The following is a 25969-nucleotide window of genomic DNA, read 5'->3' as shown; positions in this document are numbered from 1 at the left end:
ATTTGTCTGTAGATTTTGCCTTTCTCTGGAGATATATATATATATATCAGTTCTGTATCTGAGGCTATGGGGAGAGCCTTTTAAAAATAGCATAGTTCTATGGAGTGTTCTCTGCCAGGCATATGATTCGCTTCTAACATTTATTATTTTTTTAAATTTTGTTTTATTGTGTTAAGAACATCTGACATGAAATCCATCTTCTTAGCCAGTTTTTAAGTGTATAATATAGCATTGCTAACTATAGGCTTCTACTATTATTTTTTTTTTTTTTTGAGACAGACTCTGGCTCTGTCATCCAGGCTGGAGTGCAGTGGCATGATCTGGGCTCACTGCAACCTCCGCCTCTTGGGTTCAAGCAGTTCTTCTGCCTCAGCCTCCTGAGTAGCTGGGATTACAGGCATGCACCACCACGCCCTACTAATTTTTGTATTTTTAGTATAGACACGGTTTCACCATGTTGGCCAGGCTGGTCTCAAACTCTTGACCTCAGATGATCTGCCTGCCTCTGCCTCCCAGAGTGCTAGGATTACAGGCGTGAGCCACTGCGCCTGGCCGCTTCTACTATTTTTTGAATTTGACTTCTGCTCATAACCTATTTGTGACATCTTTTGGTGTTTTCCATCTCAATTACAAATTATCAGCTGCCCTTTGCCACCCGTTATGCTTTCCCCTTGACTTTGCCATGGGCTGCCCAAGAAGACCAATTGTCTCTGGTCTTCTCACCTTTAGAGATTACCCTGGCAGTGATATCTAGCAGAGTTCAAGACTGTGCTCTCCAAAGGAGCATGAGAAGTAATTTAAAACATATTTCAGAGTGAATGTCAAAGGGAGAAGTATTAGTAAGATAATAATAAAGGTTAGTACTTTATAACTCAATGTTTCTTTACTTATTGAATTTATTTCTTTCCTGTTTTTTTCCAAAACAAAGCAAGTCTCTGAAACTTCTTTAGACATAAAATGAAAGATAAACATTATTTGAATTTTAAAAGACAAGACTTTGAGTGATATCTAAGATAGGATTTTCAGCTCAGTACATTTACTTATTTGTTTATTGTATGAACTTTAGGTAAACAGTTAATAAAAGAAACGCTTCTGGGACTTTAAAGGTACCATGCAATAAAGAGCAATAACATCAGAAAGCAAATGAAAGGTAAATGTTAGTGGAATAAAGTTTCATGGGAATATAAAGGAAAGAGATTATTTCTAGTTGGGAAAATCCAGAAAGCATGCAGGAGGTGGTTGTCTATTTCCTCTTTCATTGTTCAGTAATGTTTTGTTGTGAAAAGATAAGTGAAGGGTAAGAAAAATGAAATAAAGTCAAAGGATAAATACAGGGAAATATAGTTAATGAAATAAAACTTTTACTTCCAAAGTTTTGCAGTGTTGGGTCAGTTAATCTATGGCAAGAGTCAGAATCTGAACTCTAGACTAACAAAGGCAATGCATTAGGCCATGTAACTGAAAAGTCCAGAAGGATGCTGATTGCTAGCATAACTAGATTCAGGTGTTCAAATGATGTCGCTAGGCACTCTCTGTCTTAGCTTGACGGCTGTGCTTTCTTCTGTGTGGTTTTATATTCAGAGAACTTCCTTGCATAGTGGCTGCTGGTTTTTCTAAGCCACACAGAGCCAGGGAATACAGTGAAAAGAGGTCCTGGCCCTGACTTCTTGGGTCTGTTTGGTAAAGCTTGGATTTTTGCTTGTCCCTAAGCTAATTATTCTGGCCAAAGAAACATGTTTCTTTAACCGTGCCTGCATTATGTGCAAACCTTTAGTGCCTGAGAGTGGGGTTAGCCCTTAGGTAACCAGGTAGACTGAGAATGGAGAGAGGCGGGTAACCATGAAAAGCAAGGGCGATGTCACTAGCAGAAGAATGACTGTATGCTGAGGAAGCAAGTACACCAAATACTCTATGAAATAACTAAGAGGAAACGCCAGGTCATGAGGAAAGAGTGGCTGACCAAGCAGCCCTGACCATCTCCCTGATCTCTGCCATCATCTTGCTGGCACTGCATTGTTCTTTCTCTAACACTCCGGTTCAAGTATTCTTTCAAAAAAGCAAACAAACCTTTGCTGGGTCCCTTTAGTCCAGATGAGGTAGATGGGGTCTTTAAGACACTGAAGAACAAAAGGAAATAAATGCAAAGGAGTGTAAGTATTGGTATTACAAAGTAAAGATTTATTTAAAAAAAATATAGTTTAGGGGGAAAGATTAATTGCCAGCATCATTTCCTGCTTCCTTCTTTCCAGATAATGCCTATATTTTTATCCCAATTCCTTCAGCTCTTCAATAGTGTCCATGCACTTCAAAGTAAACTGAATGCTTCTTCAGCTCCAAGGGAACTGATATAAATGTCCTCACCACAGGGCACGAGACCTCATTCAGAAAAATAATATGTGAGGAAAAGGTTTCCTGAAGTTTTCTGGAAAGAAGTTTCCCCCTCTTTTGAATGAGCCTTTTGAAGAAATACTGTTTCTGTTTAGGTTGCATTGTATAGCCATTCAATTTGTTACTGTTACTTAGCTACCAGAAAGAAAACCTTCTCCTTCTCCTTCTCCTCCTCCCCTACTCCTTTTTCTTCTCTTTCTCTTTCTTTTTCTCTTTACTGAGCAACAAAAACAACAACTAACCAATGGGAAAAGGATTTCTAAAAAATACTAGCTTTTGGAGCAAAGATATAGGATTGTCTAACTTTAGTGCTATCTCAAAAAGTAGTAATGTTAAACAATGTGTACAAAGAAACTCATCCACTGTGCTGATTTCCTACATTATCAGGTTACTTGGTTCATACCCAGAGCTCAGTTAATGTGGTCTGATCTGAACGTTTTATGACCAATTAGATGTGGGCCATTTGTTCACAAAGATCTTCAAATGCCACTGGTTAAAACATTTATCATGGACACATTGACTTCTGCATGTTTTTGTCCCTTCAATTAGATTAATTGCCCAATTATACAAGCTTAAATAAAAACAATTGTCGACCTTTTTATAATACTTTAAACACAGGCATTCTTTAGAGCTATAGCTTTAAAGGTAGAATATTTATCTTCTCTTGGCTTTTCTTTTGTTAGAGTCGCTGTTGGCAGCAAAATGTCATTTCTGCATCTGTTTGCATGTTCAGAGCTTGAGTGATATCACGGAAAGCAGAGTGGTAGAGAATGTGAAAGGTCAGGTCAAAATTGATCTTGCTTTATAATGATGAAGGGCCAGGACATCTTGGAATGCTTGTTTGCTCATCCCACTCAGATGACACTGGCTGTGATATGTGTTTTCACACTAGTTAAAAATTTGTCAAAAACTTGATGAGAATAAATAAGATCTAGCAACACTGACACTTGGAAAGAAAATTCTCCACTATACTATGGATCATTCTTTGCATTCATGAAAATAACACAGTATGAAAGCCATTTATGTCTATGTCAAAACATACATGGGGCACTCATTAAACTCATTGGATGCTTACTACGGAGAGTGTAGTTTTTAATAATGAGACAAAATAAGACCAATTAGACTAATTGTTGTATTCCTTCATATTTGGGACTTGCTTTCTTTCCCAAAACATAAACCATTTTTGTACATGAAGTCATTCAAATATTGGAACTATAAATAGGCTTTAAATAAAATATGTTTTAATGTTGTTATAACTCTTTTTTTTTTTTTTACCCTTGTTAGGTTTTTTGTTTGTTAGTTTATTTGGTTGTTCATGTTGTAGTTCTCAGGTTAAAGCCTTGGAAAAGCTTATATAGAAAGCCCTTTATAAATATAAAATTTATATAGAAAGTTCTATATAACAACTTTCTACAAAAGTTTTTTGTTACCTGGATTCGGAGGCCTGAAGGAAACCACTAGATTCTCTCCAGGGGAGAAAAGGTTTCTATTATCCAATAAATATAGAAAAAATTAAGCATGGCAAAACAGATCTGCCTAACTTCAGCACTTTTTGGAGACTCTACTAAGCTAATGTGCATGAGGAATCTGAGTGGGTGGATCTAATACGCAGCATTTTCCTAACTGTTCTGACCACCAAATCTTTTGGTAATGACCATCTTATGGAGGATTGTTCCTTAGGGCACATTGTGAGAAAAGCCCATTATAATTCCTTTCGAAAGTGGGGAGAGCAGGAATTATGGATGACTTGTTTCCTTCTGGTTGAGACATTTGGAGTCTATGGTAAACTGATAAATTCTGTGGCTCCATTTATCTATTCCATTTTTTTGTTTACTGCCAGCTCGAAGTTCCATCTAAAAAATTTCATTATCGAAATGTCACATTCTAATAGCTTAGGCAATTTATAAAACGCTTGTAAAACCATACTCATTTTTAAAAGTTCAAAGTAACCAACAATCTTTTAAAGAGAAAGATGTAAGCTTTTTAAAAAGACCTACATATGTTAGTAACAACATGCTTTAATTGTTTGCAATGTATTTTAAAACTTGAAGGTGGTATCTGTCATAATATCGTGGTCTCTAAAATATGTTTGGAAGAATTTTATAATGAATTATGCAAAGAGCAGAAGTGACAACACTTAAATTTCTATTTTCAATAACAACGTGTGTAGAGACAGTGAAGTGACATTTTAAAATCTCTAATAATTTTTGAAATAAGTCAGAAAAAGATTCTGCATTTTCACACTGAAACTCAGAAAGAATATTTACCAAATAATTTTTAGAGCTAGATTTTTTGTTAAAGAGAATCTCTCCATGAATAATTCTAGCATCTTTGCAAATATAGACATTGCTACCAGATAGTTGTACTTTCTGGGAATTTTACTGTACATTTCATTTATTCCTATATTCATGTGTACACGTGTATATGAATAAAAACCTATTGGAGTGACTTTTTATCATATCATATATAGTCATTTTGTTCAATTCATTTACCATAATTTCTTCTTCCTCCTGTTATCTGAAAATATCTGAACTACAGAATAGGTACTTCCAATCTTCTTGTGGCTTTACCGCTATGTTGGAAAAAAATTTTTTTGAAGGTGTTGGGCAGTGTTTCAATTTCCACTTAAAACACCTAAGATTTAAAAAGCAATCGATGTAATAAATGTTGTTTACACAGGAATAAATTAAGTATCCCTCTTCCAGTGGGTTTTTAAAGTACTGCCCTAATATAGCAATGCCTACATTTTTACCCCACTCTACTCTTACCCTTCCTTTCAGCTTTACTGAGGTATAACTGACAAATTAAAAGTCTTTAAATTTAACATATACAATGTAACATTTTGATATACATATGCGTTGATAAATAATTACTACAATTAAGCTAATTAACAAATTCATTACCTCACAGAGTTACAGGGTTTTTTTTAAGTGTAGTGAGAACATTTAAGCTTTATTTTGTTAGCAAATTTCAAGTAAAAAATACATTATTATTAGCTATAATCACCATACTCTATATTAGGTGTCCGGAAATTATTCATCTTAAAACTGAAAGCTTATACCACTTGACTAATATCTCCCAATTTCCCCCACCCCCAGTCCCTGGCAACTATCATTCTACTGTTTTCTATGAGTTTGACTTTTTAAAATCGTACATATAAGTGAGATCAGGCAATATTTATCTTTGTGTGCCTAATTTCACTTAGTATAATGTACTCGAGGTTCATCCATGTTGTCACAAACGGCAGGTATTCCTAGTTCTTTAAGACTGCAAAATATTCCATTGTATGTATACACAACACATTTTCTTTATCCATTCATCAGTTGGTGGGCAGTAAGGCTGTTTCTATATCTTGGCTATAGTGAATCATGCTGCAAGGAATGTGGGAGTGTAGATATCTCTTCAACATACCAATTTTACTTCCTTTGGCTATATACTCAGAAGTGGGATTTCTGGATCATATGGTTGTTCTATTTTAACTTTTTGAGGAACCTCCATACTGTTATCCATAATGACTGTACTAATTTACATTCCCAGAAATAGTGCACAAGGGTTCCCTTTTCTCCATATCCTTGCTACCATTTGCTGTCTTTTGACTCTTTGATAATAGCCATCCTAACAGGTGTGAGGTGATAACTCACTGTGGCTTTGATTTGCATTTCCTTGATTTAGTGATGGCGAGAACCTTTTCATTTACCTGTTGGTCATTTGTTTGTCTTCTTTGAAAAAAATTGTCTATTTAGGTTATTTACCCATGTTTAAATTGAGTTATTGGCTTGTTTGGTGTAGATTTATGAGAGTTCCTTATCTATCTTGGATATTAGAGTAAATATCCCTTTATCAGATACATAGTTTGCAAATGTTTTCTACTATTCCGTAGATTGCCTTTCCATTTTGATTGTCTCCTTTGATAAGCAGAATGATTTTCTGCATCTACTGAGAAGATCATTTTAAAAATTCATTCTGTTAATGTGGTGTATTATTGTTTGACTTACATATATTGAAAATCTTTGCATCTCAGGGGTAAATCCCACTTGGTCATAGTTACAATACTTTCTTTCTTTCTTTCTTTTTTTAGATGGAATCTCATTCTGTCACCTAGACTGGAGTACAGTGGTGTGATCTCTGCTCACTGCAGCTTTTGCCTCCCGGGTTCAAGAGATTCTCCTGCCTCAGCCTCCCTAGTAGCTGGGATTACAGGCACCCACCACCACACTCAGCTAATTTTCATATTTTTAGAAAAGATGGGGTTTCACCATGTTGGCCAGGCTCGTCTTGAACTCCCGGCCTCAGGTAATCCACCCCCCTCGGCCTCCCAAACTGCTGGGAGTACAGGCATGAGCCACTGTGCCTAGCTGTAGTATACAAAACTTTTAATGCACTGTTAAATTCATTTTGCTAGTGTTTTGTTGAGAATTTTAATCAGGGATATTGGCCTGTAATTTTCTTTTCTGTTAGTGTTCTTCTCAGTCTTTAGTATCAAGATATTGCTGGCCTCATAAAATTAGTTTGAAAGCATTCTTTCTTCTTCAATTTTTTTTTTGGTAACAATTGGAGAGGATAGTTATTAGTTCTTCTTTAAATGTTTGGTAAAATATACCAGTAAAGCCATCTGGTCCTGGGCTTTTCTTTGCTGGGAGATTTTTAATTACTAATTCAATACCCTTACTTGTCATTGGTCCATTCAATATTTTTCCATTTCTTCATGACACAGCCTTTGTAGGTTCTATGTGTATAGGGATCTATCCATTTTGGAAGCTGATCCTAATCCTGAAAGTCAAAATCCCTAACATCTTAATCCTGAATGTTGAAATCCCAAAAGATCAAAATCCCAAAAACATAATCTGGAAAACATAAATTAACATTTTTTAAAGACATATTTGTTTATATTTTTAAAGGTGGATCGAGAAACACATAAAAACATGATGGAACCCTTCATAGGACAATTTGTACAATAAAATAGGCAATAACATACATATTTTTGCAAGTATAAACACTTAGGTATACTAATGACAGTCACACAGGTATAATAGCTATGAGAAGATGAACTATATTCACAAGTTAAAAGGTCAACAAGTGATGTATATAAACATATATCACTATGGTTGGTAATTGTGTGCACCCAGCATTATAATTGGTCACCTGAAACACCATGATGGACCACTTAAGTCTTTGACAAGATTGATTAGAAACCACAGTGGGTCACCACTACATGTGTAGTCACCGAAGGGGCGAAGCTCTCAAGAAATTTTATTTTTCACAAATTCAGATGGACAAAAAGGACATCTCTTCACTTAAGAGGAAGTTTTAATGTTTTTACGTTGAGAACCAGGAAAGCTGAAGATGTGACTCTTAGTCCAAGGCTTCTTTTTTCTCCTGTGACTAGATAATTTTAAATGAGCTATCTTTGAGTTCACAGGTCTTTTCTTCTGCTTGATCAAGTCTGCTGTTGATTCTCATTGCAATTTTCATTTCAATCATTGTATTCTCCAACTCAAGAATTTTTTATTTGTTCTTTTATATTTCTAGCTCTTTGTTGAACTTCTCATTTTGTTTTCCTGATTTAGTTGAGTTTGTCTTAATTCTCTTGCAGCTTGCTGAGTTTCCTTAAAATAATTATTTAAAAATCTTTGTCAGGCAATTCATAGATCTCTAATTCTTGGGGCTCAGTTATTGAAGGTTTATTAATTTCCTTTGTAGTTGTCATGTTTTCCTGATTCTTCATGATCTGTGTAGCCTGGCACTGATGTCTATGCATTTGAAGAAACAAGCATCTCCTTCTGTCTTTACAGACTGTTTTCAGCAGGTAAAGACCTTCTCCTGCTGGGTCCCCAGACTGATGGGACTATGTCCAATACTGCATTTAAGTGGGGCTGGAACTGGGCCATGTGGCTGTTACTAGTTCCACAGTTGAATACACAGTTGGCAGGCATATTACAGGGAGTGTGAGCAGATGTGGATCCTGCCAAATCCCCAGGTGTAGAGGATCCAGGTGCCTCTGGGACCACAGTTGAGCAGGACTGGAGCAGGTTGTGGTACTCTTCTGGGTCTGTAATTGAGTCTACAGATAGCAGGATAACAAGAGTGTGGGTGCATGTGGCTCCATAGAGACCCTCAGTAGGCTCTTACAGGATCCCTGAGCAGATCCTTGGGTAAGTCCCTGGGAACAATGGACTGCCTTAAGGACTTTGTTAGAGTGGGGTTTGAGCTTGGTTACAGAGCCACTTCAGAATCTGCAGTAGGGTCCATAGTGAGTTGGCTTGTTACCACGGGAACAGAGAGCATAGTTCCTCCTAGATCCATGTGCAGATTGGATGGCTTCAGAAATGCAGCAAAATAGGGTTGAAGCTGAGTCCACAGGGGACTGGGGCTGCCCTTGGTCTGCAGCTGGGGCCACATTTAGTGAAACTACCACTGGGTCATGAGCCTGCCTTCTCATAGCATCTCTGCTCAGTCTTGGGCTTCATCAGGGTTTTACAACCTCCTGAATGGATCCTAAAGCTCCCACAAAGGCATTTTTGTCCTTTGATGACTTCTAGATTGTTGCTTGTGGTGGAGGGAAGGTAAATTGGGGATTCTGTCATTTTGCTCCCTACTCTCTAAAATTTTTAAATAAATATAAATTATATTTTTTAAATGCTCAAGTCCATTGATGGCATATGAAAGACGAAACAAAACAAAAAACAAAAGTGCTTGCGCTTATCCTCAACATCTCAGTCTTTGATGAGTCCTTCCCAGAGTTCACAACAGCTTACCTGTCCAGTCTGCCAACCAGCTGCATTGTGTGCCTCTGATATGTCACTCTTTTCTGCCCTGTGTTTCCTGAGATTTCACTGTTAACATCTCTTCCTGACCACAGACAGCTTTATCAGTTGGAATGCAGTATCAACCATTGTTTAGTTTCTAGGATTACTGTAATGCCAGCTGTTCATGTAATGATAATTTTAGCAAGAGTAAATGGAAAAGTCACAGCATCTCTTTCTCTAGATGACCATTTCAACTTCTAGATTCAGGCCTTATTTCCTTCTCTTTTTATTTCTTTCCTTTCCTACCGTTCATACCCACCATTGCATAGCTGTTTCTGTTCTCTGGTTCTTCAAAGGTATCACGGGATACTGGAAAGAGTAGTCTTGGGATCAAGTAAATCTCAGTTTGAGTCTGGGTTACAACTTTTACTAGCTATTTGGTCTTAGTGACTAACTCATTCTCAAGCTCACATGACCAAGGCAGACCATATTTTGAGCTATAAAATGCATCTTAACAAATTTAAAACATTAGAAATCATTCAATATCTGTCTGCAGAAAACAATGGAAAGAAAACAAAAATAAATAACAGAAAGGAAGCTGGAAAATCCCCAAACACCTGGAAATTAAACAATGCAGTTCTAAATAATATATGGGTCAAAGAAAAAACCTCAAGAAAAATTTAAAAATAATTTGAATTAAATGAAAATATAACATCAAAATTTGTGGGATGGAGTGAAAGTAAAAGAAAATTTATAGCATTGAATACATATATTAGAAAAAAAGAAAGATCTAAAATCAATAAAGCTTCTACCTTAGAAAACTAGAAAAAGAAGAGCAAATTAAATCCAATGTAAGTTGAAGAAAAGAAATAATAAAAATTAAGACAGAAATCAATAAAATACTTAGGCATAAATCTAATAAGATGTGCTATATCTATTTGAGGAAAATTACAAAACTGATGAACAAAATCAAAGAAGTAAATAGAGAGATATTCCATGATTGTAGACAAGAAAACTCAATATTGTCAAGATGTCAGTTCTTCCCAGTTTGATCCATAGAGTCAATGCAGTCCCAATCAAAATCTCAGCAAATCATTTTGTATCTATCAACAAACTGATTCTCAAACTTATATGGAGGGGTATAGGACCCAAACTAGCCAACTCAATATTGAAGGAGAAGAACAAAGTTAGAACACTGCTACTGCCTGACTTCAAGACTTACTGTGAATCTACATAATCAAGACAGTGTGGTATTGGTGAAAAAACAGAAAAATAGATCAATGGAACTGAACAGAAAGTTAAGAGACAGACCCACATAAATATAGTCAACTGATCTTTGCCAAAGCCGTAAAGGCAATACAATGGCAAAGGGAGTCTTTTAAATAAATGGTGATGAAACAACTGGGCATCCATATGCAAAAACAATGAATCTAGATGTAGATTCAGATTTAATTTGAACCAGATCTTATATCCTTCACAAAAATTAGATTATAATGGATCATAGTTCTATATGTAAAATGCAAAATTATATAATTACTGGAAGATAACATGGGCAAAAATCTAGGTGACCTTGAGTATGATATTTTAGATACAACTCCAAAGATACTCATACATGAAAGAAATAATTGATAAGCTGGACTTCATAAAAACTAAAAACATCTGTTCTGAGAAAGACATTTTCCAAAAATAACCTAATAACAGACTATTATCCAAAATATATTTAAAAATTCATAAAACTCAACAATAGGAAAATGAATAACTTAATTAACAAGTGAAAAAAGAGAACTGAACAGACACCTAACCAAAGAAGATATGCAAATGGAATACAAGCACTTGAAAATATGATCCATACCATATGTTGTTATTGATTTGGAAACTAAAACAACAATGAGATACTAATTCACAGCTATTCAAATGGCTAAAATTGAAAGCACTGACAATACCAAACATTGGTGAGGATGTGAAGCAACAGGAACTATTGTTAATTTCAGATGGAAATGTACAACGGTACAGGTACTTTGGAAGACAATTTGGCAGTTTCTTACCAAACTAAACATAGTCTTACCATACCATTTAGCAATTGTTCTCCTTTGCATTTACCTGAATTTGTTAAAAACGTATGGTCACTCAAAAACATGCACATGAATGTTTATAGCAGCTTTATTCATAATTGCCGAAATTTGGAAGCAATCAAGATGTCCTTCAGTAGGTGAATGGATAAACTGTGGCATATCTGTACAATGGAATATTATTCAGTGATAAAAAAGATATGAACTATCAAGTCATGAAAAGGCATGGAGGAAACTCAAATAGATATTGTGAAGTGAAAGAAGACAATTGGAAAGGGCTACATACCATATGATTTCAACTATATGACACCTGAAAAAGGTGAAAGTATGGAAACAGTAAAAGGACCAGTAGTTACCAGGAGTTAGTAGGGAAGGAAGGATGAAGAGGCATATTACTATGGAATTTTTAGGGTCATGAAATGACATGTATTGGTGGATACATATCATTATACATTTGTCAAAACTAATAGAATGTACAACACCAAAATTGAATGCAAATTATGGACTTTGAATGATAATGTTGTGTCAATATAAGTTCATGGATTGTAATAAACGTACCACTTGGGTGTAAGAGTTTGATAATAGTGGGGAGAGGATTGTGCATAGGTGGGTGCAGGAAGGATATGGGAAATCTCCATACCTCCCACTCAATTTTGCTGTGAATCTAAAACTGCTCTAAAAATAAAGTCTCTTTAAAAAAATTAACTTAGATTCAATTTATTTAACTGAAGAAAAATAAAAAAGAATACCAGTGTAATAAAATTGTTGGGAGTATTAAACGAGATAAATGTCTGTGAAAACTCTGGCATATAATTGGCATTCAATAAATATCAAGTTTCCTTGGGAAATTCTCTATCTTCCTGAGCCATTGTACAAACTTCATGTCCCTTTCTGGAATCGTTTCCTAATCCAAGTAAAAGCAACAGGGGCAAAACTACCTGCTGTTTATTGCATTTTGACCCTTCAATGCAATAAAATAATTAGGAATTACTTTACTTAGCAACTGATTGTTGTGCAATCTATGTGCATTTTACTGTACTAAGGATACTGTAAAGAAATTTAAGAAAGAGCATCAGCTCTAGAAGAAACATTACATCTATTTGGGAAGATCAGAAATGAAATGGCAAAGTATCAATTCATAGTTACATATAATTAATTATAAAAATGAGTGCTATAATAAGTCCTGTGGGATTTGTTGTTAAACTGCATATCTTAGCATAGGAATGTTTGGAGAAAGCCTTTTGGAATTAGTTAATCACCTACAAAAGATACTTGTGGTAAATGGTCCCATAAGACTATCCGCCTTTCCTGTTTCAAGCTTGAGTGTTTTGAAGTATTTCATGTTTGATAGTCTAAATATTGTCTTCAATTTCTCTTTTAACAAAATCAAATGCTTGCTTCTTAAAAGTAAGATAGCTTTAAATTCTATGAGAAAAACGGTCACCACTTATTGATAAAAGAAAAATATTTAAATATTATTTAAGTTATAAAAAAGACAAGAACCTATTTTAAGTAGACACTTAACATTCTTCTGACGTAATTTTTCAGAATAACTATTTTGAAATAAGTCATTTACAATCAATAATGATTTAGAAAGTATCATGTTTTGATGCTATAATTAAAATTCCTTTTTGATGTATTAATTAATTTATCCACTCAATAAATACTACTAAGTGCCTTTCATATTAGAGATGACTCCTGTCTTCCTGGAACTATGGTTAATGAAGGAGGGAGGCATTTTAATACAAATATATATTAAATAAGCAATTACCTATTTTAATAACAGATAATGGAGGACAAAAATGGGTATTGTCAGGGGAGAGGGGTTGCGGAAGTCACAAAAAAGGGGGACCACATTTAGATTTGGGAGGGAGTTAGGAAAAGACTCTCAGGAGAAGTATCTGATAAACTGGAGCTTAAAGAATGAGCAGGAGTCAGCTGGTGACTAGTAGGGAGAAAGAATTCCAAGCACTGGGATTAGCATGTGCCAAAACTCTAATGTTAGGTAGAGCTCAGTACAATGGTTGAAGACAGTTAAAAAGGCCATATGACTAAAAAGAAAGAGCAAGTGGGGAGCGTAAAATGAGAGTGAGGAGGGTTTAGGAGGACAGGACAAAAGGTTTGGATTTTATTCTAAGTAAAAGAGGGAGCCATTAAAAGTTAAAAGTTGCCTTTATAGACTGGTTGTTATATAATAGCATATTTACATAATAAATATAACAGTACATTAGTTCTTAGCAAGTACTAATAAGTGGTGACTCATTTTGATATCATCGGCAACATGAAAATGAATTAAATATGAAATTTCAACCCTAAGATAATTGCTATTCTTGAGTCTCCTATTCTATACATTAATATGACAGATTATGACCTAGTTAAAATTTTACATAAAATATTAGCTTTTAGAGATTCTGATATCCTGAAACCTCAATGCCATAACGATGCCAGGTTTATTCAGTGAATCAGGAGATTGATTTCTTTAAACAGTAATACCACTTAAAATACTTTGGGGATAATTTCTTAGAATTCAAAAACTTGAACACTGTCATTATCAACAACGTGTATTCATTAAACTCACACTGTGATCAGTACCTGAGCTACAAATGGATATAAGAAAGAGCCTGAGAGGAGCTTAGAATCTGAAGATTCTAATTAAAATTGCACACAAAAAGATCAGGGCAGATTCACACACTGTAGAAATTCAGAAAGGGAGTTACCAACAAGAACAGAAGTAGTCTGAAATTCTCTTCCAGGGACAGTTAAGCTTGAACTTAGAATTGAAAAGAGAGTGGCCCTTTGAAATAACACACTCTGAATGTTTGTAAATGTACACAATGTTATTTCACCATAAGACATTAAAATGTTGTTGATAAAAGCATATTTGGAGAAAAAAGAGTATCATTCTTATACTTCTCATCAGTGAGAAAATCCACAATTGGGGAAATTCACCCAGAGCTGGTTAATTAACTGAAAAGAAATTCCACACTTTAATTAGAAGGAGCAATTATGAGGAGGTCTATTTTGGATGTAATGTTATCATTAATAAAGGTAAATCCTCCAAAATATGACTTTATTAATAAAGGGAACATTGATTATAATACCTCACCAAATCTTGGTTCTCTGTTATAGCTGCAGAATCAATCAGTAGCTTTAATTTGGTGTCAGTTCTATACAATGATTGTTAAATTCAATAGAGGTTTTCTGTTAATCTCCTATCTAGTAAACTAATACATTTATGTTGCCCCAAAATTTTAATTTTAATTTTAACGTACATTTTCAGTTTCTGACATATAAAGAAGTACAACTTTACTTTCATTTTTTCAAGATTACTTAAGTTTCAAAGGAAGACTCCTTATCTAGGATCTGGTGACCAAAGTGACATTCCCTTTATTCATTCTATATACGATTTTCTCAGACAAATTTGGAGAGAAAGTATTGTCTAATGAAGAAAGTAGAAGATGGATTATGTGGAATATTTGATTAGCTATAAGAAACAGACTTAGAGCGTACAAGAGCCAACCTATTTTCTTTTATTTATTTATAATTAAAAATTATTGTGGGTACATAGTTTTTAATCACATCATGGAAAAATGGAGTATCCATCCTCTCAAGCATTTATTCTTTCTGTTACAATCTAATTATATTCTTTTAGTTAGTTTTTAATGTACAATTAAATTATTACTGACTGTAGTCACCCTGTTGTGCTTTCAAATACTAGGTCTTATTCATTGTTTCTAACGATTTTTTGTACCCATTAACCATCCCTACCTCCCCCTCAATTCTCCTCCACCCTTCCCAGCCTCTGGTAACCATCCTTCTTTTCTGTATTTCATGAGTTCAATTGTTTTGATATTTAGATCCCATAGATAAGTGAAAAAATCTGATGTTTGTCTTTCTGTGCTTTTTTTTCCACTTAACTTAATGACCCCAATTGTATCCATTTTTAAGATCGATACACTTTATTTTTTTTAGAGCTGTTTTAGGTTTACAGAAAAATTGAACAAAAAGTAGTGTTTCCATACAGTCTGTCACCACCCACCTAGTTTCACCTGTTATTAACACTTTGCATTAATTTGTCACATTTGTTACGATTGATGAGCCAGTATTTTTACATTATTATCAACTAAAGGGTGTAGTAGTTTAGAGTTCATTCTATAATAACATGTATCCACCATTACAGTATCATATAGAATAGTTTCACTGCCCTAAACATTCTCTGTGCTCCACTTACTCATCATTTCTTCCTTTCCTTCAAGCCCCTAGCAACCACTGATCTTTTTACTGTCTCCATAGCTTTGCCTTTTGCAGAATGCCTTATAGTTGAAATCATACGGTACTTCCAGTTTTAGCCCAACTCCATTTCTCTTTCACTTAAGAAAGGATATAGGTTCACAGTAAGTCAGGGAATTTTTATTATCAGAATATCTTGGACCTGCCCCAATTTAAAGATAAAAAGGTAAATCAGAATCACTTGAACACGAGAGGTGGGGGTTGCAGTGAGCCGAGATTGCACCACTGCACTTCAGTCTGAATGTAAGAGTGTAAGACGGAGACTCCATCTCAAAAAAAAAAAAAAAGGCAAATCCTTTATAAATTTGAAAAGTCTATTATTAAAGTCACATTACTAAGGGCAGTGTGGCATAATGATGAAATTCAAGGTCCCTGGAGGCAGACTGCCCATGTTTGAATCCCAGTTTCTCTATGTAATCTGGATAACAGGTAAGCTACTGAACACCAGTATGTTGGATAGATTCTGTTTACTGCTCCAGATCCTCTTGCCATGGTTCTTCACAATACTCTGTACTTCTGAGACAGACCTGATGACCTATATCAATGGGCTTGTTTGTCCTCCAGCTTGTGGCTAAGATACTAGGATGAAATTACAGGGTGGAAGGAGAGGGAGATGTAGGATTTTACCCCTTTGATTTCTTCTCAGCATCCTATTGGTTGGCAATACCCAAGTTCCTCAGCCAAAGGCTGTCTCACCAGGCAGCCTTCTCCTTCAACTGTGGTTCCCAAAGTTCCTGCTCCCGTCCGTTGCCTCTTCAGACCCAGAGTTGTAAAGACTCCCAGTGTTGATAGTCCTTGGGTGCTTTACCGTCCATTTAGTGTCAACTTTAACCTTTCATATGTTTTAATAAGCAGTTCCTTTATTAAACTTCTTAAGTTGCCACATTTGGGTGTTTCCTGTTGGGTCTCTGACACATGGAATTTCTGTCTCTATAAAAAGAATAAGGCCAAGCAGGTGGCTCATGCCTGTAATCCCAGCACTTTGGGAGGCTGAGGAAGGTGGATCACTTGAGGCGAGAATTATGAGTCCAGCCTGGCCAACGTGGCAAAACCCCGTCTCTAATAAAAATATACAAATTAGCCAGGTGTGGTGGTGCACACCTGTAATCCCAGCTACTAGGGAGGCTGAGGCAGGGCAATCACTTGAATCCAGGAAGTGGAGGCTGCAGTGGGCTGAGATCGTGCCATTGTACTCCAGCCTGGGTGACAGAGGGAGACTCTGTCTCTAAAATAATAAAATAAAATAAAATAATAAAAAGAACAATGATATTACCTCATAAAGTTGTGAGAATTGGATATTTATATGTATTTTTAAAACAGTGCCCGGAACATAGTGAGTTCTCTGTGTTACCTCTCATCACAATTCAGTTCACAATTGATTGTTTCACACTCAGCTATCAAGAAAATGCATAAGGGAACCACTATCTGGAACTTAAAAACTTTGGGTTTGGGCAGAGATTGCTAGATCTTTAATAAAATTAGTTTTCTCCTCTTCCTGGGCAAACAGCGGATCTACATTTTCTGGCCTCTTTTCAATTAAATATGGCCAAATACCTGAAAGTTAGGTAGAATGTGAGCAAAATTGATGAGTGAGCTTTGCCACTTGAAACACTCAACCACATGTTCCACCATGGTCTTTTCTCTTTATGGCTAACTGAGATGGCAGCTACAAACACAGTCTTGCTCCTGAAAGTAGCAGAGTGGTCAACAGCCTGACCCTGAGACAACCGTGTGGAGAGATCATCCCACCAACCAGAACACTTGAGTTGGGCCATTATATGAGCAACAAAGAAATTTCTACTGTATTTGAGCTAATATACACTTTTATGAAAATTTATTATAGCAACTCATATTGCTTTACCTTATAAGGTGGTTAATTACATTATCACCACCACCAAAAATATGTTGAGATGTTGTAAAAAGGTACAAAGCCAAAATAAATCAATGTACTTGAAAACTATGTATTATTTGACTTGATGCTTTCCAAAATGTCACTTAAGGGTACAATATGATTGCGCATATTATGATTGAACATGAAGATGGTAAACATGACTATATTTTTGTTTGTCTTTCTGTTTGGGTCTTATATCAAATTTTAAATAATATCTATCATGCTGATTTGATTAGTTGTATTTTTGTTTTACCACTTGACATAAAAATTTCTCATATTCATACATATCATTTTAAAACATGCATAATATATTATTTGATTGATACACTACAAATTTCTTAACATTCATTTGTATACAGTCAGGTGTTCTAGTTTTTCTTTTTTTACAAAATAAATATAGGGGCATAATAAAAACCTTCTGTGTGTGTTTTCCTTAATAAATCTTAAATAAAAATCATTAGGTCCCTTTTGCAAACATTTTTATGACTTGATATCAGTTTTCCAAATTAATTTATTATAAAAGTTATTCCAAATGACTACACAAGAATAAGTGAGTTGTTAGGCCAGGTTCACAGTCACTTCTCCAACATTAGGACTTGGCATTTCCAAATGAGTAAGATACATTGATCTTGTGGTAATGACCAGGAGAATGAGGTCACATCTTCTGTATGTTCACAGGAATCACAATTCATCTAGCTAAGTGTCTGCAGTATTAAAGTGCTCATGAAACACTTGCTGAATGAATGCATGCATTAATGCATTAATGAATATATTGGACCACGTGTCCTAGTTTTGATATTTCAATACATTAAATGGTTTGGAGTATTTTTTAAATTGTTCATCACAAGGAATAGGTGAGTCATCATATAAGGACCCTGGCCAAGCCCACGGGGCTGGATCTCCAGGAATCACTTTTGAGGCTATTTATTTCACTTGAGGCAACCCAGCACAGGAAGAAACACAAAAGGGCCTCTGAGAAAACTCTTTTAAAAAGAACCAAGAGTCAAGCTGGAACGCCAGCAACAAGCATCAAGTTCAAAGGTGGGAGTGGTTGCCTTGGTCATCTGTGGGATTGGCCTCTTGGCACTATTTGGGGGTACTGCCTCTTGCCATTTACATGGTTCCATGGAAGCTGGTATGTGTTTCTATGACTCTGACCTCACCCCAATACCAAGGCATAGTTGATTTGTTTATGGTGGACACATGAGTCACGAGACAAGTGAGTCCTTTTCAAGGGAATTGGGACAAAATAGAATGTGAGATACGTTTCTTTGTTGGAATTTGTAGTTTTAAGAGTAAGGCCTAGAGCCTGAGAATGTGCAAATATTCTGCAAGGATAATATTATATAAGGGGATTTTTTTTAAAAAAAAGGTGTGTGTAGTGTTTGCTTCTTGTAAGGGTCCAAATTAATTCCCAAATTATTTATTTAGGGAAGGATGTAAAAGTTTCAGAATACTAAAAGATGTCAATCAGAAGTGTTTTCTAACACCATCCTTTTATGTTCTTCTCAACTAAAACTGTGTAATAATAATTTGAGTCTTCCCTCACAGGTTTCTTTTTTTTCTTTTTCTTTTTTTTTTTTTGAGACGGAGTCTCTATCTGTCGCCCAGGCTGCTGGAGTGCAGTGGCGCGATCTCAGCTCACTGCAAGCTCTGCCTCCCAGGTTCACGCCATTCTCCCACCTCAGCCTCCCAAGTAGCTGGGACTACAGGCACCTGCCACCACGACTGGCTAATTTTTGAATTTTTTTTTTTTTTTTTTTTTTTTTTAGTAGAGATGGGGTTTCACTGTGTTAGCCAGGATGATCTCGATCTCCTGACCTCGTGATCCAACCGCCTCGGCCTCCCAACGTGCTGGGATTACAGGCGTGAGCCACCGCACCTGGCCCCCTCACAGGTTTCTTGGGATTCTGCTTAGTGAGCTTATTCTCCTTAAACTGTTTTAGATATTTAATCAGAATTCAATTAAAATGTCCTTACATCAACCCCTGTTTCAGAAGGTGAGGGGTAGGCAAAAAAGATCTGTTACCATTCAATTTTATGGATATGTTCCCAACACAGTATCTCCCACTTGAGATCAACTATCTCTTTCTGTCATACTCAAGGTGATTAACAGGGATTTTAGCTCTGGTGAATTGTTTTTTTTTTTTTTTTAAACTGTTTAACCATTTAATTTCTTTTTGTGTGTGTTTTTGTTTACCTTATATTAAGTTCAGGGGTACAAGTGCATGTTTGTTACATAGGTAAACGTGTGTCATGGGGGTTTGTTGTACAGATTATTTCATCACCCAGGTATTAAGCCTTGTACCCAGTAGTTCTTTTTCCTGATCCTCTCCCTCCTCCCACCCTCCCCCCTCTGATATACCCCAGTGTATGTTTGTTCCCCATGAGTTCTCATCATTTAGCTCCCACTTACGAGTGAGAACATGCAGTGTCTGGTTTTCTGTTCCTGCATGAGTTTTCAAAGGCTAATGGCCTCCATCTCCATCCATGTCCTCATTGGTGACTCCACGAGGCCCTTGGCCACTAGGCTTCTTTTTGGTAGTCCTCCGTGTAAGAGCACTATTCTTTCTGCTCTTTGGCTGTCAAACTTGTCATAACTTGCTTTAGCCAATGGAATGTGAACATATGTGATGTATGCCATGTCTGAAGAGAAAAGTTATAAACGATTGTGAGATTCAGTCATTGTTCCCTTCCCTCTGCTATGAGAATGGCATACTCCCACTATGGGCTTCTCCTTTAGCCTGGAACTTACTACAGAGAAGACACAAAGAGCAGAGACAGTGAACCTTAAGGCAACATTTAATATGAACAAGAAATAAACCTTGTTATGGTAAGTTACTGATATTTTGGGGCTGTTTGTTATTCTAGCATAACCTAGAGAAAATTCACCCTACAACAGCCCATGACTATTTTTCCCTTCTTACTTGAGGCAGTGATACAGGATCTTCTATTCTTTAGTAGAGAGAAGACAAAATGGCTACATGTGAAAATTCTCAAGATACCACGCAAGATAGAAAGACTACAGAATATCTTGTGCTTCTGTCTCATTTCCTTGTCATAAGTTATATAAATTCTTTCCTGGGGAAAACATGGATTAAGCCTTGCTGCATCATACCCTTTTAATGACAGCTTACCAATTCCATATGTTCAAAAATAAGACAAAGTCATGTGACAAATAGTTCAAATCTCTCTCAGTCTTATTAGGCAGGAATGACCAAGAGACCATAGCATATTCTACATCTCAATTTCTTCTTGTTGACTGTGAACAGACGGGAGCTATGCTATTTAAAGAATAGTAGATTTTGGCATTTGGCCATTATCCAAAGCAAACTGAAAGAAGGGGCAGTATTCATCTGGCTCAGTAACAGAAGACAACTAAAAATAGGCACCCAGCCCAAACCCAGCCAGGCTGTGAGTTGCTAGGCAAGAATGCTTTTTCCACAGCAGTCGAGGGTCCTCCATTCACAAGTTTTCCATTGGCTATAAATGTGTCTAAGATATTCATTTCACTGCTGTGTTTGATTAATATCCACCTCTATGGCCTCTCCATTTTATATTAATTTGAGATACAAATTAAGATGACTTACAAACTGAAGCTAGTCTGTTTTTTCTCAACCTATTGAAACTAAGTGTTATACTCTCAGCTTTCAGAAGTTTCTGCCAAATGCTACTATTAATATTTCATTCTGAAAAGCAATCTTTTCCTCTAGCTACAAAAGTTACACTATAACCTTAAAGGTGTGGTCCTCTGATATTAACATTAGATTTATTAATTGAGTTGCCATTTATTATTGAGCAATTGCTAGAATTGCTGTCCTTTTCTACAGACAGAGGAGTAGTTAAATACACAATATTAGTCTCTTAGAGCAAGGCCATATTTCTCTGTCTATGCTGCAGTGACCATGATTTGAGACTCCCAGCCAGAGGCATAAAACAACTCACTGAGAACTAGTGTATACATAAGCATAGTGTTGGTAAATGGGACAGGCTATGGGAAGAAAAAAAATGAACTAGAACTCCTGAAGCTCACAAGTGGCTATTATACCATTCTCAGCAGACCTCACTTCTTTATACATATTTGAAATGCTGTTGATAAAATTATACCTTAAAATGAAATAAACAGACTGAATACAGTGGCTCATGCCTGTAATCCCGGCACTTTGGGAAACCGAGGCAGGAGGATTGCTTGAGTCCAGGAGTCTGAGACTAGTCTGGGCAACATATTGAGACCCCATCTCTATTTTAATAAATTAAACATAATTTAAATGATATGAACAAACAACAAAAACATGATACAACATGGAAGAAACACACAAAATTAATATTGAGCGAAAGAGACCAGATACAAAAGAATACCGGGTGTATAATAGCGTTTATAAAGTTCAAAATCACATAAAAGTAATCTGTACTGTTAGAAGTCTGATTGTCTTTGCAGAGAAAGGAGACACTAGAAATTGGGATGAACATGAGGAGGCCTTCAGGGTTAGTAATCGTATTTTATTTCTTGACCCAAGTGGCAGTTACACAGATGTGTTCCATCCATGATGCTTCCTCAAAGTGTATACTTAGAATTTTTGCACTTTTCTGCAGACATGTTATGCTTTAATAAAAAAGGGGAAAAATCATACTCCATAACTAAAGGCACAATCTTGGGTGGCAATGTATTATTAGCTATGTAGCTATTATCGGTTCTTCTTTATATATGAATTGTGAACTATATATCATGATTTATTTTGAAACACTGCTTTGTACTTCTGTAAGTCCATTAAACCATGTTTTATTCTTTCACTAGTTCTTTCTAAGCAATTAACAGCCTCTGTCTCTTGAACATGGGCAAAGTCTGACCTACAATTAAATGTGGACTGACTTAGACATTTCAAATCACACTAAGGCAATGCTCATTGATTTCCATAACCTCACTGTCCCTGACTCATTCTTATGTGTTCCAGTCATTGAGAACATTTATGTCAATTTCACCTAGTTCTTTATTTCATGGAATTTTTAAAGATTAGACGGCTCCAGTGAAAACCAGGTAAATTTCATATCCCAAGATGATTTAGCTCCATGTAGATTTCTTTTCTTTTCTTTTCCTTTTATTATTATTATTATTGTTATTACTATTATTATTATTTTGAAACAGAGTCTTGCTCTGTCGCCCAGGCTGGAGTGCAATGGTGCTGTCTGGGCTCACTGCAACCTCTGCCTACCGAGTTCCAGCAATTCTCCTGCCTCAGCCTCCTGAGTAGCTGGGACCACAGGTGCGTGCCACCACACCTGGCTAATTTTTTGTATTTTTAGTAGATAAAGGGTTTCACCATGTTAGCCAGAATGGTCTTGACCTCCTGATCTCGTGATCCGGCTGCCTCAGCCTCCCAAAGTGCTGGGATTACAAGCGTGAGCCACAGCGCCCCGTCCAATGTAGATTTCTTAACACAGTTCGGTTTTTTTGCTGGATACACTTCAGGATCTTATTCTTTTTTTGGAAACCTCCTTCTTTATCTTGGACTTTTTAACATAACACACCGTATCTATATATGCACTATGAGCTCTTAAAACCTCAGAAAGTTTACTTGCAAAAGGTGGTCCCAACAACGCAGAGATGCCATTAGCACAGATGATGATGCCATAGGCATTGGCCAAATGTTCAATGCCAACCAAGTCTTCAGTCACTACAGGCATTAGGGAGAAATAACCACTGGAAAACCCTGTCAGTGTGCAGATGACCAGCAGGCCAGCATACATATGCATCAATGGCAGAATTAAAAATACTGAGGAGGCCAGGTGCAGTGGCTCACACCTCTAATCACAGCACTTTGGGAGGCTGAGGCAGGCGGATCACGAGGTCAGGAGATCAAGACCATCCTGGCTAACACGGTGAAACCCCATCTCTGCTAAAAATACAAAAACAAAATTAGCCTGGAGTGGTGGGGGCCACCTGTAGTCTCAGCTACTCGGGAGGCTGAGGCAGGAGCATGGCGTGAACCCAGGAGGTGGAGCTTGCAGTGAGCCGAGATCGCGCCACTGCACCCCAGCCTGGGCGACAGAGTGAGACTCCGTCTCAAAAAAAACAAAAACATAAACATAACAAAACAAAAATACTGAGGACAAGAACGAAGTTGGCCAACAGGAAGACATTCCAAACACTGATGCAAGGTAAGTCAGCTATGATGCCCAGGATCACTTTTCCAAAAATGTGAACTATTGCTATAATTGAAGTCAGAGGGAAAACGTCCGTTTGCTCCAATAAGTTATACAAATTGACTATTTCTGGGAGATGAATAAAGGAGATGACAAAGCTGCTGTATGCAAATAAAGCCCAGAAAATAAAGGCTAGAAACATTCGATTTGTAAATAGGCTGTCCCAAAATAGCCTGAGTACCAATCCTCGAAGCCCTTCTTGACTCTCATAGTGAGCCAGCTGACCGTCTTCAGAACCAGAGAGTGCACATGATCTGGCCTGATCGGGGCACTCCTGGGCTTGCAGGTCACAGAGGGTCTCCTCGTTCCCAGACCCGCCATCCTTCTCTTCTATTCTTCCCTGCTGTCCATTTGACATCACAGACTCTGTGGAGTGCGCGGGCAGGACGCGCAGATCTTTCTCTCCTGGGTCATTTGGGTTTTTCCCAGGAGGGAGGGGCCTCATGAGGGTCCCACAAACAAACAGGTTTAAGGAAACGGCGCCTTGGATCAACATGGCATTCCTCCAGCCATACTCTGCACACAAGTACTTCTGTAGCACAGTCATTAGGAACGTACCGAATCCGGTCCCCTTAGTGCTGAGGCCCTGGGCGAGGGCGCGTCTCTTCGGAAATACCTGCTGCTCACCGTGACAACCGCTGACAGATAGGCCATCGCGCTGCCCAGGCCAGCTGCCGCTCCAAAAGTAATGAAGAGAAAATGCACGTTTGCAGCGTAGGCAGTCAACACCCAGCCCAGGGAGTTGACGAGCCCTCCAGTGATCGCAGTCTGGAGGCACCCACAGGTGTTTATGAACAAGCCGATGAAAGGGCGGCCCGAGGCCCGCTGGGTTGCGCCTGACTCGGCTCCGCGTCCAGATCCTCGAACTTCCTGCTCTGCTTGGAGCCCCCTGAGCTGCTAGGTGTAGAGATTTCTTGCAATGTCGCCTATCATCCTGGAGATGCGGGTGCCTGCGGCTCAGCTCTCCACCGGGCTCGGTGCGCTGGGTACCCGCCTCCCGCGCTCTTCTGCCGCTCGCTACCAGGCCAGGTAAGAGTTTGGTGGAGCTGAAAGCTCGACGCCTCAGTCCAGGTGACTTTAAAAAGGGAGCGTTTGGAGGCGCCCAAACCTAACCTGGGCTTCCTTCCAATAGGAGCAATTTCCAATCTTCATGCTCGTTCATTCCTATACCGGCTATTTCTGGTTTGGCGGGGGAAAAATGCAGTCACCTCACATGAACACTCTTGTGGTGGCCAGTTGAAGTTTATAGCTTTGGCTGAGGTTCCCCTAAGGCACTGCACATTTATCACTGGAGGAAAGGTCCTGAAACTGAATCCAGAATGCAGGTGAGACTAGCAGTAGCCTCCATTTCTCTGAGATGGGAGAGAAGGGATGACAATATTTTTGGTCAAAGAGGACTCAATGTGACTCAATGTCCCTTATTTTTTCTCTCTCATTCTTTTAGAGCGAGGGGTTTCACTGTGTCGCCAGGCTGGTCTTGAACACTTGGGCTCAAGCGATCCTCTGGCCTTGGCCTTCCAAGTGCTGGGATCACAAGCTGAGCCACCGTGCCCAGCCAGTCCCTCATTCTGGGTCCCACTCTGCGTTCCACCTCTCCCTGCTCTTTCTGCATGTCCATTACCTACCTTCATGGGCAGCAGGCACAACTTTCATCTCAATGCCTCCCTACCTCATTCCCAGCAGGGAACACAACACAATGCTTTACCTTGGACAATTTTCTGTATTATTGAAGTGAATGCATGAGTCGATGAAGCCTGTGCTGTTTTACCCCTCCTGAAGGTTTTGTAGTAGTTCTCTACTGCTGTTGTAATAAATTACCACAGTAATAGCAGAGGAAAACCAAACAAATTCACTATTTACAGTTCTGGAGTTTGGAAGTTTGAAATGAGTCATACTGTGCTAAGATCATGGTGTTGGCACCTTGAAGACTGTGTTCTTTCTCGTGGCTCTAGGGGAGAGCCACCAGCTTCTGCAGCTTGTGCACATTCCTTGGCTGGTGGCTCTTACTCCATCTTCAAAGCCAGCACTGCTGTATCGTTCTGTCTTCTTTCCATACTCACATTGCCTTGTCTCCTCTCCCAGGATCTTATTCTTAAAACATCTATGTACTTTCCCATTTGTTATTTATTTATTTATTTTTGAGGCATGGTCTTACTCTATTGCCCAAGCTGGAGTGCAGTAGTATGATCACAGCTCACTGCAACTTCTGCCTCCTGGGTTCAAGTGATCCTTCTACCTCAGCCTCCCAAGTAGCTGGGACCACAAGTGTACACTTCCACACCTGGCTAATTTTTGTATTTTTCATAGAGACAGGGTTCGCCATGTTGGTCAGGCTGGTCTTGAACTCCTGACCTTGAATGATTCACCCTCCTTGGCCTCCCAAA

General features: G+C 37.7%; 1 pseudogene; it reads right to left on the bottom strand.

Annotated features, from left to right (window-relative positions):
* Positions 1–24737, bottom strand: part of LOC134739973 (monocarboxylate transporter 14-like) — a 54109-nt pseudogene extending 29372 nt beyond the window's left edge.
* Between the last annotated feature and the right edge of the window lie 1232 nt (positions 24738–25969).

Source organism: Pongo pygmaeus, chromosome 7 (genome assembly GCF_028885625.2).
Source record: "Pongo pygmaeus isolate AG05252 chromosome 7, NHGRI_mPonPyg2-v2.0_pri, whole genome shotgun sequence".
Classification (NCBI taxonomy): Eukaryota; Metazoa; Chordata; class Mammalia; order Primates; family Hominidae; genus Pongo; species Pongo pygmaeus.
The sequence above is the reverse complement of the archived record's forward strand: the minus strand, read 5'-3'. Positions and strand labels throughout refer to the sequence as shown.